Raw genomic sequence first — 16,857 nt, 5'->3', positions numbered from 1 at the left:
TAATATGATTAATTGAACTTAAATTTATCATGAACTTAGTCCTGATAGTTTTTGCACATCTATGTTGTTGTAGATCAATGGCATGTGCTACCGTTCCCTTGAATTTTAATGCGTTCCTAGAGAAAGCTAAGTTGAAAGATGATGGTAGCAATTACATGGACTGGGTCCCTAACTTGACGATTATCCTCATTGCACTCAAGCGAAAACCGAAATCGAAAAACATGTCCACATGCTTAAAGAGAGAGGTGTCAATAAAAAGAAAATACAGACATATATAGACGCATCATGTGAATTATTATAGCAACAACAAACTTTGACATAGAACTTTTATCATAGACTTCTTATGAATAAGTAACAATTCATCACACTATCGAAGTATAAAGTGTAAACTCTATTAGAAACCAACAAACTATGTTCTCAGTCAACTTTGCAACTACAATTCATCATCTTTTCAGGAAGGGTGATGTATCAGATCCTTTAGGCAATTCCACATACTCAACCATCATATAGTCTTCTATGATTGCTAACACTCACCACATACACATGAGCAAAATGTTTCAACCGACACATAGAAATATAGGGGCTTATAGTTTCGCCTCCCAACGTATTCACCTCAAGGGTGATGTCAACAATAATAACTTATGCCACCCATATTCAACTAGACATATGTGCTTAGATCTTTCCTCATCATATGATGCTTGCCAAAGGAGAAAAGTAAAAGGAATAGAGAGAAAAACTTTGACTCTTGTATAGAAGTAAAAGATAGGCCCTTCGCAGAGGGAAGCAGAAGTTGCCATGCGCTTATTTGTTTGTATGCTCAACCCCTTAGTGCAAAAGAACGTCATGTTTTATTGCCCCTTGTGATGGCAACCTTTATTATGCAGTCTCTCACTTTTATTCTTCACCATCACAAGTTCGTACAACACTCAATTTTCTCTTACACTAAATGATCTCACACTTTTAGGAGAAATTTTTATTGCCTTGTTGCACCGATGACAACTTACTTGAAGGATCTGACTCAATCCTTAGGTAGGTATGGTGGACACTTGAAAATAAGATTTCGGTTTAAGGGTTTTTGGATGCACAAGTAGTATCTCTACTTAGTGCAGAATTTTTGGCTAGCAAAGATGGGGGCAAGCACCACATGTTGAAGGATCTATGACCATATAACTTCTATGTGAATATGAACAAACATAATTCATTACATTGTCTTCCTTGTCCAACATCAACAATTTTGGCATATAATACTTTGATGGGGGCTCACAATCACAAAAGATTTCCAGGATAGTGTATTTATATGTGTATCTTCCCTTCCCTTATTAATTCTTTCATGAATTGCATCATTGACCAATGCTATGTTTGTCAATCTCTAACAAAATTTTCTACTTATACTTTTCCTTATATGGTGTCATCACCTACCATAAGATTAGCATATGATCTTATTCATTTATTTCCCTTCTTTTTATTGGAACATGAAAGTAAAGAAAGGAAAAACTCAAACTAAAACTTTATTATATATCTCGCACACGATTACAAGGATTGATCACTAAGCAAACTCTCAAAAAGAAAGGATCAAACTAAACTTTTATTCATCTAAGGCAAAAGATAACTATGGATCGAACTAAGATAAGTAAAGGCAAAAGATAGTGGGGGTGATACGATACCGGGGCACCTCCCCCAAGCTTGGCGGAAACCAAGGAGAGTGCCCATACCCGATAATCAATTTTCTTTTGGTGATGAAGAAGGTGGTGGTGATGAAGTAGACATCTTGTCTTCGGGTTTCTATGGCAGAGGTCCACCATCATAAGAGCAGGAGTGAGTCTCACGGGTCCTGCAACCGGCAGCCAAACTCATACCTTTAAACCTCGCCTCATATTCAAACACTTGGTTTGGAGATCGTATATCTGGCTTTGGAGGAAGTTGATTTGCTCGTTGAGGGTGAAGACGATGTCCTTCATGCACTTGCCACCCATCTTGAGATCACGAATAAGGTCTGTGATCATGAGGTGATGTAACATCCCAAAATTCTAAATTTTGGAATGTTATATTAAATAAATAATTATGTTTTTTTGTTTGTTTGTTGTGTGATTGATTGTGTGAAATTGAGTGGAAATTGAAACTTTTTCGAATGTTGAATGAGAGGGAATAAAAGGACTTTCCCAAAACTTTCATCTTGCATTTTTTGATCTCCATGAATTCAGATTCATCTCATCACAAAACCCTAGAGTGAAGATAATATGACTTCTTCTATTTAAAGAAATAAAAAGGGGTTTGAAAATGATTTGAATTCCATTTGAAACATTTCAAATTTAGAAACTTAAAGCAACTCAATGAATTCATATAATGACTTCTTCAAATTTTAAGAAACAGAGTTGGGAGTTCGAAGAAATAATTTGGAAGTCACTTTGAAGTTATTTGAAACTCATTTTCCATTTGAAGTTGTTTGAAATTCCATATTCAAATCCAATTGGGAGTTATTTGGGTTTCTATTCAAATTATTTTTCTCCTAAAAATAAATAAATAGAAATAGGGTAAAATGATTCCCTTCGATAGATAATTAGGAGAAAATAATTTTAAAATCATTTTGGTATTTTAAAATGATTTTTTTATTTTAAATGCAACAGTAGCATAGTTTGACTTTTATGAATTTTTGTGGAATTTAGTTGAACTTGAAAAATAGTTCATCTTATTCGGGGTATTGTTCTGAACATTTGGGTATATAATATGCCTATGTAATTTTTTTCCTATGTTGCATTTTTTGCTTTATTTCTATTTGAAAAAAACAAAGCACCGCTTGGACCGAACACTGTTCGGCCCAGGAGCGCACGAGCCGGCCCAGCCGCGCTTCGGCCCAGGAGCCAGCCCCGTGCCCGAGAGCCAACGCTCGCCTGCCCGCCTTCGCTCGCCCACCTCTTGTGACGCCCGGATAATTAAGCTACCGTAATTCTCTCCTAATGATGCCACGTCATCATGGTTACTATTTATAAACTCGCGTTAGTTCGAAACCCAGTTCAAATTTTAAATTAAAGTCAAACAAATAAAGTTTTCAAATGTCAAAACAAAAATGTTGGTTGGGTGGCAACTATTCACTAGCTAATTATCATGCGGCTTCCAACATCATTTGGCTCTCCCTTTAATCCCTAGGAAAATATAAAGTGGCCCAATGACATATTAATTGTCTTATTCGTTTTCCAAAAAATTGTTTGAACAATTCCTTTGGCTCTAAAACTTTTTGTGCAACACCAACATATTGTGCATGATTTATGTGCCAGGTTTCGTCTACAACAAAAATCGTTTGCTCGGTCAAATAAATACCAAGCTGTAGCTAGATATAGAAAACAACAATGAATGTTTAAAACAGAAAATAAATTATAAAAAAAGGGGAGACAAAGCTACACTGTGCACTGTAGCCCATTGCTACAGTACACAGCCCAGCCCAACTCCCCCTATTTCTCCTTCCTCTGTTCACAGGGGGCTGGGTGGCCGTCGTGCGCCCGTCCACGCCGCGGATCGACCACGTGCCGGCCATCCACCACCTCCCCGGCGACCTACAAGTACCTCTCGACCCCCCTCGGCTGAACCCTAACCTCTCCTCCCTCCCCCTCGCGCCGTAACTCTTGCCCTCGCACACGCCCGAGCCCTCGCCGCCATGGTCTCCGACGTCCACGTGCCTATCGAGCTCCCCGCGCCCAGCCACCTCGTCCGCGAGCTTCTTCGACGTTCACTCCTTCGACTACATCCACCAATTGCAGCCGGGAGCCCCTGGATCGCAGGGATCGACATCGTCTTCTACCTCCGGCCACCGCGACACCATCGATGGATTTGTCGCCTTCGCTCCATCCCCGGCCTCCTCGACCACGCCGCCGCGCTCACAGTGAGGACCTCCACTGATTCCCCCTTCCCCCCTTCGATTTGGACTCTGTAGGCCGCCATCACCGTCATGCCCGAACCCCTGCGTGCGCGTACGTGCGGCTGCCGCTGCTGTGCGCGCGCGCCCACGCCCGCGTGCCTGTTGCTGGCGCTGCTACTGCGTTGAGCTGCCTAGTACTGCTGCTGCTTTTTGCTCCGCTCTGCCTGATGCCGTTTGCTCGGCCTGCTTCTGTCCCGCCCCTGCGCTCGCCTACAGTCGCCCGCCTCTGGCCGCCGTTGTTCGCCTCTGGACGGCTGCTGCTAGCTGCTGCCTCCTGCCGCTGCCGCCGGCGCCCGCACACGCTCCCACTTGCCGTGGTCTGCTGCTCTTTCCCGCCGCTGCTGATGCATGTCGCCGCTGCCGCTGCGTATTTGTTGCTGCTGCCGCTCTTGTCCATGGCCGCCAGGCCCTGTACGTATGTATGTATGGCCGGCTGGGTCTTTGGATGAGACCGGCCATGTTTAGGTTAGTAGCTAATTGTCGTAGTAGTAGTTAGGCTAATAAGTGGTTAAATTAGGTGTATTGTATATGACATGTGGACCCTATTGTTAGGTAAAAAGATTAATAAGATTAATAATATCTAAGCCTATGACATGTGGGTCACACCTCTGCTTTTGACTAGTCAAATTGACTTGGTCAACCCGTATTTACAGTAATTTAGAAAATCTAGAATATTGATAAAACTTTGAAAAATCGTAGAAAATAATCCGTAAGTCAGATGAAAAAGTTTTATACATGAAAGTTGCTCAGAACGACGAGACGAATCCGAAAACGCGGTCCATTCATCTATCATATGCCCCTAGCATGCTGAACATGGAACTTTCCCCCTCCGGTCATTTGTCTAACATAGGTCCGGAACCGGGAAAACATTCCCGGTTGAATTCTCCCTTCACCTATATCGTGTAGCCCTATGTTAGGTCGACCCTAGTTCTGCTTGTCGTCTTGTCATGCTTTGTGATGCTATGTTTGCTTTATAATTACTATTTCTTCCCCCTCTCCCCTTCGGTAGACCCCGAGACCGATGTTGCCCCTGTGATCGACTACGTCACCGATGACCCCCTCCTTGCTAGAGCAACCAAGCAAGCAAACTCCCCTTGAGCATTCCGATATCGCCCATTTTTTCCCTCTCATGCTTGCATTAGAACTGCTATTGCTTTATGTATGATCCTACTCTGATGCATAGCCCGTTGTTGTTACCTGCTTCCGTACCTTACCTGCTTATCCTAAACTGCTTAGTATAGGTTGGTTAGAGATCCATCAGTGACCCCCCACCTTGTCCCAGTTGCCTCGCTTTATGTTCGATGACTCGATCAACGCGATCGACGTCCAGGCCCCGACACCACACATCACCCCTTCCCCTAGTTGTACGACTCTGCAGAGTTACCATCGAGTGCCGAGGGTGGAACCTCTTACATCACTCCTGATGAGATCTTTGTAGTGTAGCTATACGGTCGAGGTCATCGAGGGTGATTTCCTCCTTAACCACTTCCATTACGGCTCTGTCGTGCAACCCATCAAATGTGAACTTTGAGGGTGGATCCTCTTACATTCACCTTGATGATAACATCGAGTGGGATTCATCGGGGGTGATTCCTCGGGTTTTCCCCTTGGTGTTAGACACACAATTACTATGGTTACTGTGATTTTGCACTGAGCCATGTTACTAAAGACGGATCGGCCCTGAGGGGTACCCGTGCGAGCTTAATAGGAGTGATGTGGAGTCGGGTTGACCTGGAAGGTGCCCGCAAGATACTTACGAGGCGTGGCCGGACATTCTTAGCCCTTGCCGCAAGTACTCGAGATGGGGCGACGGGGTCACATCGATCGTGAGTCTCTGCTCGTTACCGCGTGCTCCTAATCCATTACGATTTGGATATTTGATCCGAGGAGCCTCTGGCCTGATAGCACTAACCTTCACGTGGGCATAGTATGGGCATTCTGTGTCGTATGCATCAGCCGAAGCTTAATAAACGTCAGTGACTGAGCGGCGCGTGCCGGGTTGGACTGCGTAAGCACCTGCCTTGTTGAAGGAGGTAGCTAGGTCTGCTCATCGGCCGCCCACACAACGTGCAGGAGTTCCCGGGGCCGATGGCCCATCACCCCTGGGGGCATAGGTTTAGTCTGGCATGTTGGCCTCTCTATTAAGCCTAGGTCGGGTTGCGGCGTATTGTTTGGCCGAGGCCGGGCATGACCCAGGAAAGTGTGTCCGGCCGGAGTTAATCGAGCGTGGTGGGTAAGTTGGTGCACCCCTACAGGGAAGAAAACATCTATCGATTGCCTGTCCTATGGTAACAGGCACTTGGAGTTGTATCCCGATTGATACAACTAGAACTGGATACTTGAGATGAGACATGGAGATGAGATGATAACTGGATAGTGTGGCTCTGGGATTGCTTTCTCGCTGGGAGTCAAGAAAGGATCTCTGGCCGAGGTTGATAACACTACTACTTTACATTATGTTGATCTGTACTCTTCTAGATGCTTGAAGATGCTAGTCTTTCATAGGCTAGGCTTTTCCCTTCACTTCTGGCATTCTGTAGTTTAGTCCACAGATACAACCCTTTCCTTTGATACAGATGCATACTTAATTTAGATCTTATGTAAGTCTTGCGAGTACTTTGGATGAGTACTCACGGTTGCTTTGCTACTTCTTTTTCCCTCATACCCAATTGTTGCGACCAAATGACGGATCCCAGGAGCCACGACACCACTGATGACTACTACTACCCAGAGGATGCCTACCACTACGTGAAGACCGTAGACGACTAGGAGTAGTTAGGAGGCTCCCAGGTAGGAGGCCTTGCCTTTTCGATCGTTGTTGCTTTTGTGCTAGCCTTTTTAAGGCAAACTTGTCTAACTCATGACTGTACTCAGATATTGTTGCTTCCGCCGACTCTTGTGTATTCGAGCTTATGTATTCGAGCCCTTGAGGCCCCTGGCTTGTAATATAAAGCTTGTATTATTTTAATTTGTGTCTAGAGTTGTGTTGTGATATCTTCTCGTGAGTCCTTGATCTTGATCGTACATATTTGCGTGTATGATTAGTGTATGGTCAAATCGGGGGCGTCACACCTCTTCTCTCGCTCGCACGCAACACCCGCTGTAGGTGGGGCCCAGCCCCATCGTCCCCAACCACCCACTCGTCCCGCTCGGGATAGAGCTCGTGAGCCCGCCACCGCAACCGCCGCACCTCGTCCTCGTGGATAATGCTTATCCCACAGCCCCCGCGCCTCCTCTCCGCGCCTATAAAAGCCCCAGAGCCACCTCTCTCCATTCTGCCACTCTGTTTCGCCTCACAACACCTGTAGCCGACGCCCCACCGCCTTGGATCTTGCAGGAGCGGGAGCTTCCTTGCCGGAGTAAAACACCGCCAGTAAACCACCCCGACCTTGTTCTTCTTCACCAAAATATAGCCCGACTCTATGCGCATCCGGTTGACAATTTCTTTGTCCCTAGGGACCACCGGAGACAACGCCCCGACGACCCGCGCCCTCACTGGAGGACGGAGCTGTTATCCCTGTGCAGCATGACCCCGACGCCCTCGAGGACCCCCGCCACCACCACCGTGAACCCCTCATCGCGCTTATCTTCCCCGACTCCCTCACCGCTGCCGGAGGCCACCGCAGTCGCTGCCCCGTTTGTCGCCCGACGCCCACGTCGCCGTCCCCTATTTGTCGTCGCCCGCTGTAAGCCGACCCCCTTCTCCCGTGCTTTTAGTTTAGTTTTTTGGAACTGGCAGGTTAACTATGGTTTTTAATAAACCATTCGGTTTTAGTAAACCAATCTTCGGTTTATTTTTTTTAGCCGTCGCCGCTGTTTTGCCTAAGTTACGGTCGTTCGCGTATAAGCCCCACAGCAGACGCTGCTCAGCCAGCCAGGAGCCGCCAAGTGTCAGGGACTTATTTGTAGTAGTTTTTCTTCTTCAGATTAGCCCCTAAACTTTGAGTAGCCATAACTTTTTAACCATAGATCGATGAAAACAGCGGCAAATTCTTCGTCATGATTAGATCTATCCAGTACTATCATATTTGTAAACTTTTGTCAGGTTCAAATTTGAACTTTATTCATATTCGAATTCAAACTTCAATTGGCCATATCTCCTAAACCGTAGCTCCAATTAAGTTGATTCTTTTTGCACTTTGTCACCGTAGCCAAACCCTATCACTTGGACCAATCTCATGGCACTTTTCACACACTTTGGATCTGTCCATAGTAGTTCTACTCGTATGACTTGTATGCACCATGCTTCACATCACAAATTCTGAACCCCATGCCTATGTTGTGTTGCACTTAGAATATTTTGTGATAGTTGAGTGTGTTTTATGTTCATTTGGTTTTTCCGAGAGTTTTTGCTTTGCATGTTCTTCTTGGTTCTCTGAAATGATTGCTTATGTGAGTGCAATGTTTGACTTTATAGATTCTCATCAGAGAGTGACAAATAGTTCTATTAAGGAAATTTCTGAGAGCGATATAATCTTCATCAACTATTACCAGGCAAGTTCACATTTGACCATTCTTTCAATTACCTATGTTTTATCTATGCACTTAGTCCTTTGCGGTAGGATTGCATGGTAGGAACTTTATGCTGAATGGCTACGCTTTTACCTAGTAGTTCATTTGAGGTAGGTTTGAACCATACAACCTTGTCACCACCGTGCAAGTTTATTTCTGCCTCGCAAATGTAGACGTGGATTGGGAAGTGTTCATGGCGAGACTTGAGTGATAAAGTGGTAATCAAGCCCAAGACTTAAATGAACTACCTGGGCAGTAATTGGGTTGAATGGTGGCAAAGTACAGTGGGCATGCATGGGAAATCCATGGTGGTGCACCACTAGTGGTCCGTCCGCTCAGGCTCAAAGAGATCAATCGTATTCTCATGTCTAGAAGCTTACGTGTGCAGCCACAAGCCGATATGGGCTCTGGCTTAGTTGAGTAGTTTGTGTGACCTCTTCCGAGATGGGCTAGCAGATGTAGAATGAGTAGGTGTACCGGCCTATCCGTGGGTTAAGGGGAAATACTTTCGAAAGAATATGTCTTGGTCATCCTGTTCTCAAACACCACGCAGTGCGAGAATTTCAAGGGAGGCAATCAAGTCTTGTGGGGGAATAGTACACAAACCTCTGCAGAGTGTTAAAACCTAATTGATTAGCCGTGTCCCCGGTTATGGACAACTGGAGCATCTAGTAGTGGAAATGCTAGGAGATCTCATCACCCTTAATTTAAATAGTTGGGTTTTAAATGAAACTTTGGGCTCTGGCTTAGTTGAGTAGTTAGTGTGACCTCTTCCGGGATGGGCTAGCAGATGTAGAATGAGTAGGTGTACCGGCCTATCCGTGGGTTAAGGAAAATACTTTTGGAAGACTATGTCTCGGTCATCCTGTTCTCAAACACCACACAGTGCGAGAATTTCAAGGGAAGCGATCGAGTCTTGTAGGGAAAAGTGCACAAATCTCTGTAGAGTGTTAAAACCTAATCGATTAGCCGTGTCCCCGGTTAAAGACAACTTGAGCATCTAATAGTGGAAATGCTGGGAGATCTCATCACCCTTAATTTAAACAGTTGGGTTTTAAATGAAACTTTGGGAACGGGTCGAGTTGGGTTTGCCAACTCACCCTATGCTATTTTGTAGTGGTAGAATAAAATCTTTTATTCTAGGCAAAAACTAGCTTTATGCAAAAACTAAACTTAGAGCTTTCCACCAGCCAAATTGCATGTACAAATAGGTTCATCATTCTTATGATGTGACTTGCCAGTACATTCAAAGTACTGACCTTTAGGGCTGCAGCATCTTATGTTGCAGGAACTTCTACGACGGGTAAGAGTTACATTGTAGGGTTACGGTCTACACTCAACTTTTCATTGTCGTTGATGGGACTCCACACCAGTTCGATTGTTTCCGCTAAGACTTATGAGGTAAATATCAGTTTTACGTTATTTATACATGTGATTGCACTTTGATATATGCATTTATGTACTGTGTGTGCCAGTATACCGATCCAGGGATGGCACAGATACACAGAGGCTTGACCGTTTGAGGTCGGGTCGCTACAGAGATGGTATTAGAGCACATGTTGACTGTAGGATGTGACCCTAGAAAATTGGAAAGCCCTCAGTAAAGGATTTCTCTAAAACTTTATTTTCAAAAAGATCCTTTACCTCTCTTCTTTTCTGAGCTTTATCAAATATTTCCTTTTACCTCAAATAGTTAGACAATACCCCTTTTCCCTTTGACCACATGGAGGATCAACTGATGAAACTACTCCGAGAAGGACAAGATATCAGACTTCACCATACACTAGAAGAATTGAAGCTACAACAGTCGAAGCCTCTGAAGAATTGAAGAATTTGAAGACACTGACGAATTCCATGATTTATATGACCTTCAGAAGACCGAACCCTTGTTGTATACTCATGTTAGATGCGATGATTTGTGAGCTGTCATATTCTATGTGTGTTTTCTGATAGCCACAAAATAAAACCCGTTTCTTCAAAACTTTTGTTTGTATTGTGTGTTTATCCCTCCATCCTTCTCTTATATCTCATCCTAAAACCCTTCGACCCAATAGATGATGAATGAAGATGGACTTGTATTCTTCTGACCGACGACTCGGCCGGAGGCAGAGCCATGGATTTGGAACATGGAGAACCACTTCGGAAACAACTTGGTTGCAAGGAAGTATGAGGTTCAATACGCTCTTCAGTACTTTATAAAAAGTGTTGCAATATGGTGGATGATGCATCAAGCCATACAAGGATGTGATGGAGCAAAAACTTGGGAGGAATTCAAGATGACTCTACTAAGGTCTCGTCTTATTCCGAAGCCCTATGTCAATAAAATGAGGAAACCTTATGCATGCAAGATTTGCGGTGAGATAGGACATACCCATGAAGAACACAAGGATGGATGCCCTCATTGTGAAGGAAATCACCGAGCGGAAGAATGCCCAACTAGGTAGGTTACTTGTTTCTTGTGTGAAGGAACTACGCACTACCCTGCCCACTATCATATTTACCCCAAGGTACAAGAAATTAGCAAGCATTAGAATGGAGCAATGAAAGAAGCCCTCGGGGAAAGTTTAAAAGAACCTGTGATGAAGGAAGATGTTGACGGCCCTAATGGAGAAGGCTTAAATAGATTTTACTTCAATGCCTGCTATTCATGTGGAGAAGAAGGACATTTTTCACTGTATTGCCAAGAGTATCTGGGAGACTTCCCGATGGAAGAAGTGGAGTTTGATTCACAAGAGATAAAAGAATTGACCAGAACCAAGAAGTCCGGGAAGAGAAAGAGCATGTATCCCCTAAACAACCAAGTCTTTGCAAAGAAGGACTGGAGTCATATCACATGTTTCAAGTGCAAGCATACAGGTCATTATGCAAGCAAATGCCCAAAAAGGAAGCCAAGAACCCAAGGAGCCAAGATAACCACCAGGAAGCCCCTGGATATGTCTGACGTCATTTGTTTACACTGCAAAGGAGTAGGACATTTTGCCAGAGAATGTTCAGACCCAAGGAAATCTTGAGTTGAGTAGTTGAGATCTTGATATATTGGAATAAAGCATGTAATAAATGTGGAACGCATTTTTATTTTCGTTGGGGATGCTGAGTTGAGTTAAGAAATGGAAATTGTAATAGCTCATGAAGCAATAAAAGTTGATGTGGTTGGAATCTCATGTGAGATATTATGAGTTGTTGTTGATTGTGAGTGCCTCTCTTGCTATCTCGCGTAGACTTAAGTCTTGAACCCATGACCCCAAACCTTTCCCGGGGAAACAACCACATTTCACCCAAGGAAATATATACAATATCCTTGGGAACCCTTCTATTTTATACCTGTAGATGACAACCCTTTACGAGTCTTTTCTGAAGGGTCCGGAAACGATCATGACCCTAACCAGTGATCAAGATTACCCAAAGATCCTGAAGGACATGATGAAGCATATTCATCTTGAAGGAGATGTAGTCTACAAGGGTTATCCTTTCATGGAGAATGTAGTCGAACTTTGGTACGTGGAGGTACACCTCCACCGTGTGAAGGGAGTTTACCCAAAGACTATGGGGCAATACTTTTTCATTTCTCGAGTACCACGAGCAACATTCTTCAACTCTATTCGTGAAGCTGCTATGGAAGCCATGTTGGGGAACGTAGCAGAAAATCAAAATTTTCCTACGTGTCACCAAGATCTATCTATGGAGAAACCAGCAACGAGGGGAAGGAGAGTGCATCTACATACCGTTGTAGATCGCGCGCGGAAGCGTTCAAGAGAACGGGGTTGATGGAGTCGTACTCGTCGTGATCCAAATCACCGATGATCCTAGCGCCGAACGGACGACACCTCCGCGTTCAACACACGTACGGAGCAGCGACATCTCCTCCTTCTTGATCCAACAAGGGGGGAGGAGAGGTTGATGGAGATCCAGCAGCACGACGGCGTGGTGGTGGAAGTAGCGGGATTCCAACAGGGCTTCGCCAAGCGCTGCGGGAGGAGGGAGATGTGTCATGGGAGGGAGAGGGAGGCGCCAGGGCTTAGGTGCGGCTGCCCTCCCTTCCCCCCACTATATATAGGGCCAAGGGAGAGGGGGGGGGGGCGCAGCCTTGGCCCTTCCTCCAAGGAAGGGTGCGGCCAGGGAGGAGTCCATCCTCCCCAAGGCACCTAGGAGGTGCCTTCCCCCTTTAGGACTCTTTCTTTCCCTTATCTCTTGGCGCATGGGCCTCTTGGGGCTGGTTCCCTTGGCCCATATAGGCCAAGGCGCACACCCCTACAGCCCATGTGGCCCCCCGGGGCAGGTGGACCCCCTTGGTGGACCCCCGGACCCCTTTCGGCACTCCTGGTACAATACCGATAATGCGCGAAACTTTTCCGGCGACCAAAACAAGACTTCCCATATATAAATCTTTACCTCCGGACCATTCCGGAACTCCTCGTGACGTCCGGGATCTCATCCGGGACTCCGAACAACTTTCGAGTTACCGCATACTAATATCTCTATAACCCTAGCGTCACCGAACCTTAAGTGTGTAGACCCTATGGGTTCGGGAGACATGCAGACATGACCGAGATGACTCTCCGGTCAATAACCAACAGCGGGATCTGGATACCCATGTTGGCTCCCACATGTTCCACGATGATCTCATCGGATGAACCACGATGTCAAGGACTTAATCAATCCTGTATACAATTCCCTTTGTCTAGCGGTACGATACTTGCCCGAGATTCGATCGTTGGTATCCCGATACCTTGTTCAATCTCGTTACCGGCAAGTCTCTTTACTCGTTTCGTAACACATCATCCCATGATCAACTCCTTGATCACATTGTTCACATTATGATTATGTCCTACCGAGTGGGCCCAGAGATACCTCTCCGTTTACACGAAGTGACAAATCCCAGTCTCGATTCGTGCCAACCCAACAGACACTTTCGGAGATACCTGTAGTGTACCTTTATAGCCACCCAGTTACGTTGTGACGTTTGGCACACCCAAAGCACTCCTACGGTATCCAGGAGTTGCACAATCTCATGGTCTAAGGAAATGATACTTGACATTAGAAAAGCTTTAGCATACGAACTACATGATCTTGTGCTAGGCTTAGGATTGGGTCTTTGTCCATCACATCATTCTCCTAATGATGTGATCCCGTTATCAATGACATCCAATGTCCATGGTCAGGAAACCGTAACCATCTATTGATCAACGAGCTAGTCAACTAGAGGCTTACTAGGGACATGGTGTTGTCTATGTATCCACACATGTATCTGAGTTTCCTATCAATACAATTCTAGCATGGATAATAAACGATTATCATGAACAAGGAAATGTAATAATAACTAATTTATTATTGCCTCTAGGGCATATTTCCAACAGTCTCCCACTTGCACTAGAGTCAATAATCCAGTTCACATCGATATGTGATTAACACTCAAGGTCACATCCCCATGTGACTAACACCCAAAGAGTTTACTAGAGTCAATAATCTAGTTCACATTACCATGTGATTAGCACTCGATGAGTTCTGGGTTTGAACATGTTATGCTTGTGAGAGATGTTATAGTCAACGGGTCTGAATCTTTCAGATCCGTATGTACTTCGCAAATCTCTATGTCATCTTGTAGATGCAGCTACTACGCTATATTTGGAGCCATTTCAAATAACTGTTCTACTTGGAGCTATTCTAAATTGTTGCTCCATTATACGTATCCGGTATCTCTACTCAGAGCTATCCGGATAGGTGTTAAGCTTGCATCGACGTAACTCTTTACGTCGAACTCTTTATCACCTCCATAACCGAGAAACATATCCTTATTCCTCTAAGGATAATTTAGACCGCTATCTGGTGATCTACTCCTAGATTACCTTTGTACCCTCTTGCCAGATATGTGGCAAGGCACACCTCAGGTGCGGTACTCAGCATGGCATACCGTATAGAGCCTATGACAAAAGCATAGGGGACGACCTTCGTCCTTCCTCTTTCTTCCGCCGTGGTCGAGCTTTAAGTCTTAACTTCATACCTTACAACTCAGGCAAGAACTCCTTCTTTGACCGGTCCATCTTGAACACCTTCAAGATCATGTCAAGGTATGTGCTCATTTGAAAGTACCATTAAGAATTTTTTGATCTATCCTTATAGATCTTGATGCTTAATGTTCAAGTAGCTTAATCCAGGCTTTCCATTGAAAAATAATTTCCAAATAACCCTATATGCTTTCCAGAAATTCTACGTCATTTCTGATCAACAATATGTCAACATATATTCATCAGAAATTCTATAGTGCTCCCACTCACTTCTTTGGAAATACAAGTTTCTCATAAACTTTGTATACACCCAAAACTTTGATCATTTTATCAAAGCATACATTCCAACTCCGAGATGCTTACTCCAGTCCTTAGAAGGATTGCTGGAGCTTTGCATACTTATTAGCATCTTTCAGGATTAACAAAACCTTCCGGTTGTATCACATACAACCTTTCCTCAAAAATCGTCGAGGAAACAATGGTTTTTTTGGCATCCTATCTGCAAGATTTCACAAATAATGCAGTAATTGCTAATATAATTCCAACAGACTCTTAGCATCGCTACGAGTGAGAAAGTCTCATCGCAGTCAACTCCTTGAACTTGTCGGAAAACATCTTAACGACAAGTCGAGATTTCTTAATGGTGATACCTACCATCATTGTCCGTCTTCCTTTTAAAAACCATATGTACCTAACAGCCTTACGACCATCAAGTAGTTCTCCCAAAGTCTACACTTTGTTTTCATATATGGATCCTCTCTCGGATTATATGGCCTCGAGCCATTTTGGAATCCAGGCCCACCATCGCTTCTCCATAGCTCGTAGGTTCATTGTTGTCTAGCAACATGACTTCCAAGACAGGATTACGTACCACTCTGAAGTAGTACGCATCCTTGTCATCCCACGAGGTTTGGTAGTGACTTGATCTGAAGTTTCATGATCACTATCATAAGCTTCCACTTCAATTGGTGTAGGTGCCACAGGAACAACTCCTGTGCCCTGCCACACACTAGTTGAAGAGACGGTTCAATAACCTCATCAAGTCTCCACCATCCTCCCACTCAATTCTTTCGAGAGAAACTTTTCCTCGAGAAAGGACCCGATTCTAGAAACAATCCCTTATTGCTTTCGGATCTGAGACAGGAGGTATACCCAACTGTTTTGGGTGTCCTATGAAGATGCATTTATCCGCTTTGGGTTCGAGCTTATCAGCCTGAAACTTTTTCACATAAGCATCGCAGCCCCAAACTTCTAAGAAATGACAGCTTAGGTTTCTCTAAACCATAGTTCATATGGTGTCATCTCATCGGAATTACGTGGTGCCCTATTTAAAGTGAATGTGGTTGTCTTTAATGCCTAACCCATAAACTATCATGGTAATTCGATAAGAGACATCATGGTATGCATCATATCCAATAGGGTGCAGTTATGATGTTCAGACACACCATCACACTATGGTGTTCCAGGCTGTATTAGTTGTGAAACAATTTCCACAATGTCTTAATTCTGTGCCAAACTCGTAATTCAGATATTCATCTCTATGATCATATCATAGATATTTTATCCTCTTGTCACGACGATCTTTCAACTTCACCCTGAAATTACTTGAACCTTTCAATAATTCAGACTCGTGATTCATCAAGTAAATATACTCAAATCATCTGTGAAGTAAGAACATAACGATATCCACTACATGCCTCAGCACTCATTGGGTTGCACACATCAAAATGTATTACTTCCAACAAGTTGCTTTCTAGTTCCATTTTACTGAAAACGAGGCTTTCAGTCATCTTGCCCATGTGGTATGATTTGCATGTCTCAAGTGATTCAAAATCAAGTGAGTCCAAATGGTCCATTTGCATGGAGTTTCTTCATGCATATACACCAATAGACATGGTTCGCATGTCTCAAACCTTTCAAAACAAGTGAGCCCAAAGATCCATCAACATGGAGCTTCTTCATGCGTTTTATACCGATATGACTTACGTGGCAGTGCCACAAGTAGGTGCTACTATCATTACTATCTTTTGGCATGAACATGTGTATCACTACGATCGAGATTCAATAAACCATTCATTTCAGGTGTAAGACCATTGAAGGTATTATTCAAATAAACAGAGTAACCATTATTCTCTTTAAGTGAATAACCGTATTGCGATAGACATAATCCAATCATGTCTATACTCAACGCAAACACCAATCTCGATGGTAGAGGGAGCGTACGATATTTGATCAACCTTGGAAATACTTCCAACACATATCGTCATCTCACCTTTAGCTAGTCTCTGTTTATTCTGTAGCTTTTATTTTGAGTTACTAACACTTAGCAACCGAACCGGTATCTAATACCCTGGTGCTACTAGGAGTACTAGTAAAGTACACATTAACATAATACATCCAATATACTTCTATTGACCTTGCCAGCCTTCTTAT

General features: G+C 44.0%; 1 long non-coding RNA gene across 1 annotated transcript; it reads left to right on the top strand.

Annotated features, from left to right (window-relative positions):
• Positions 1–3,458: 3,458 nt before the first annotated feature.
• On the top strand, positions 3,459–6,878 carry LOC123081925 (uncharacterized). Its single transcript, XR_006438843.1, has 2 exons — positions 3,459–3,874; positions 6,607–6,878. It is a non-coding gene; the product is annotated as an uncharacterized lncRNA (long non-coding RNA).
• Positions 6,879–16,857: the final 9,979 nt, after the last annotated feature.

The sequence above is a fragment of the Triticum aestivum genome, chromosome 4A, assembly GCF_018294505.1.
Source record: "Triticum aestivum cultivar Chinese Spring chromosome 4A, IWGSC CS RefSeq v2.1, whole genome shotgun sequence".
NCBI classification, from domain to species: domain Eukaryota; kingdom Viridiplantae; phylum Streptophyta; class Magnoliopsida; order Poales; family Poaceae; genus Triticum; species Triticum aestivum.
This window is presented reverse-complemented; position numbering and strand designations above follow the sequence as displayed.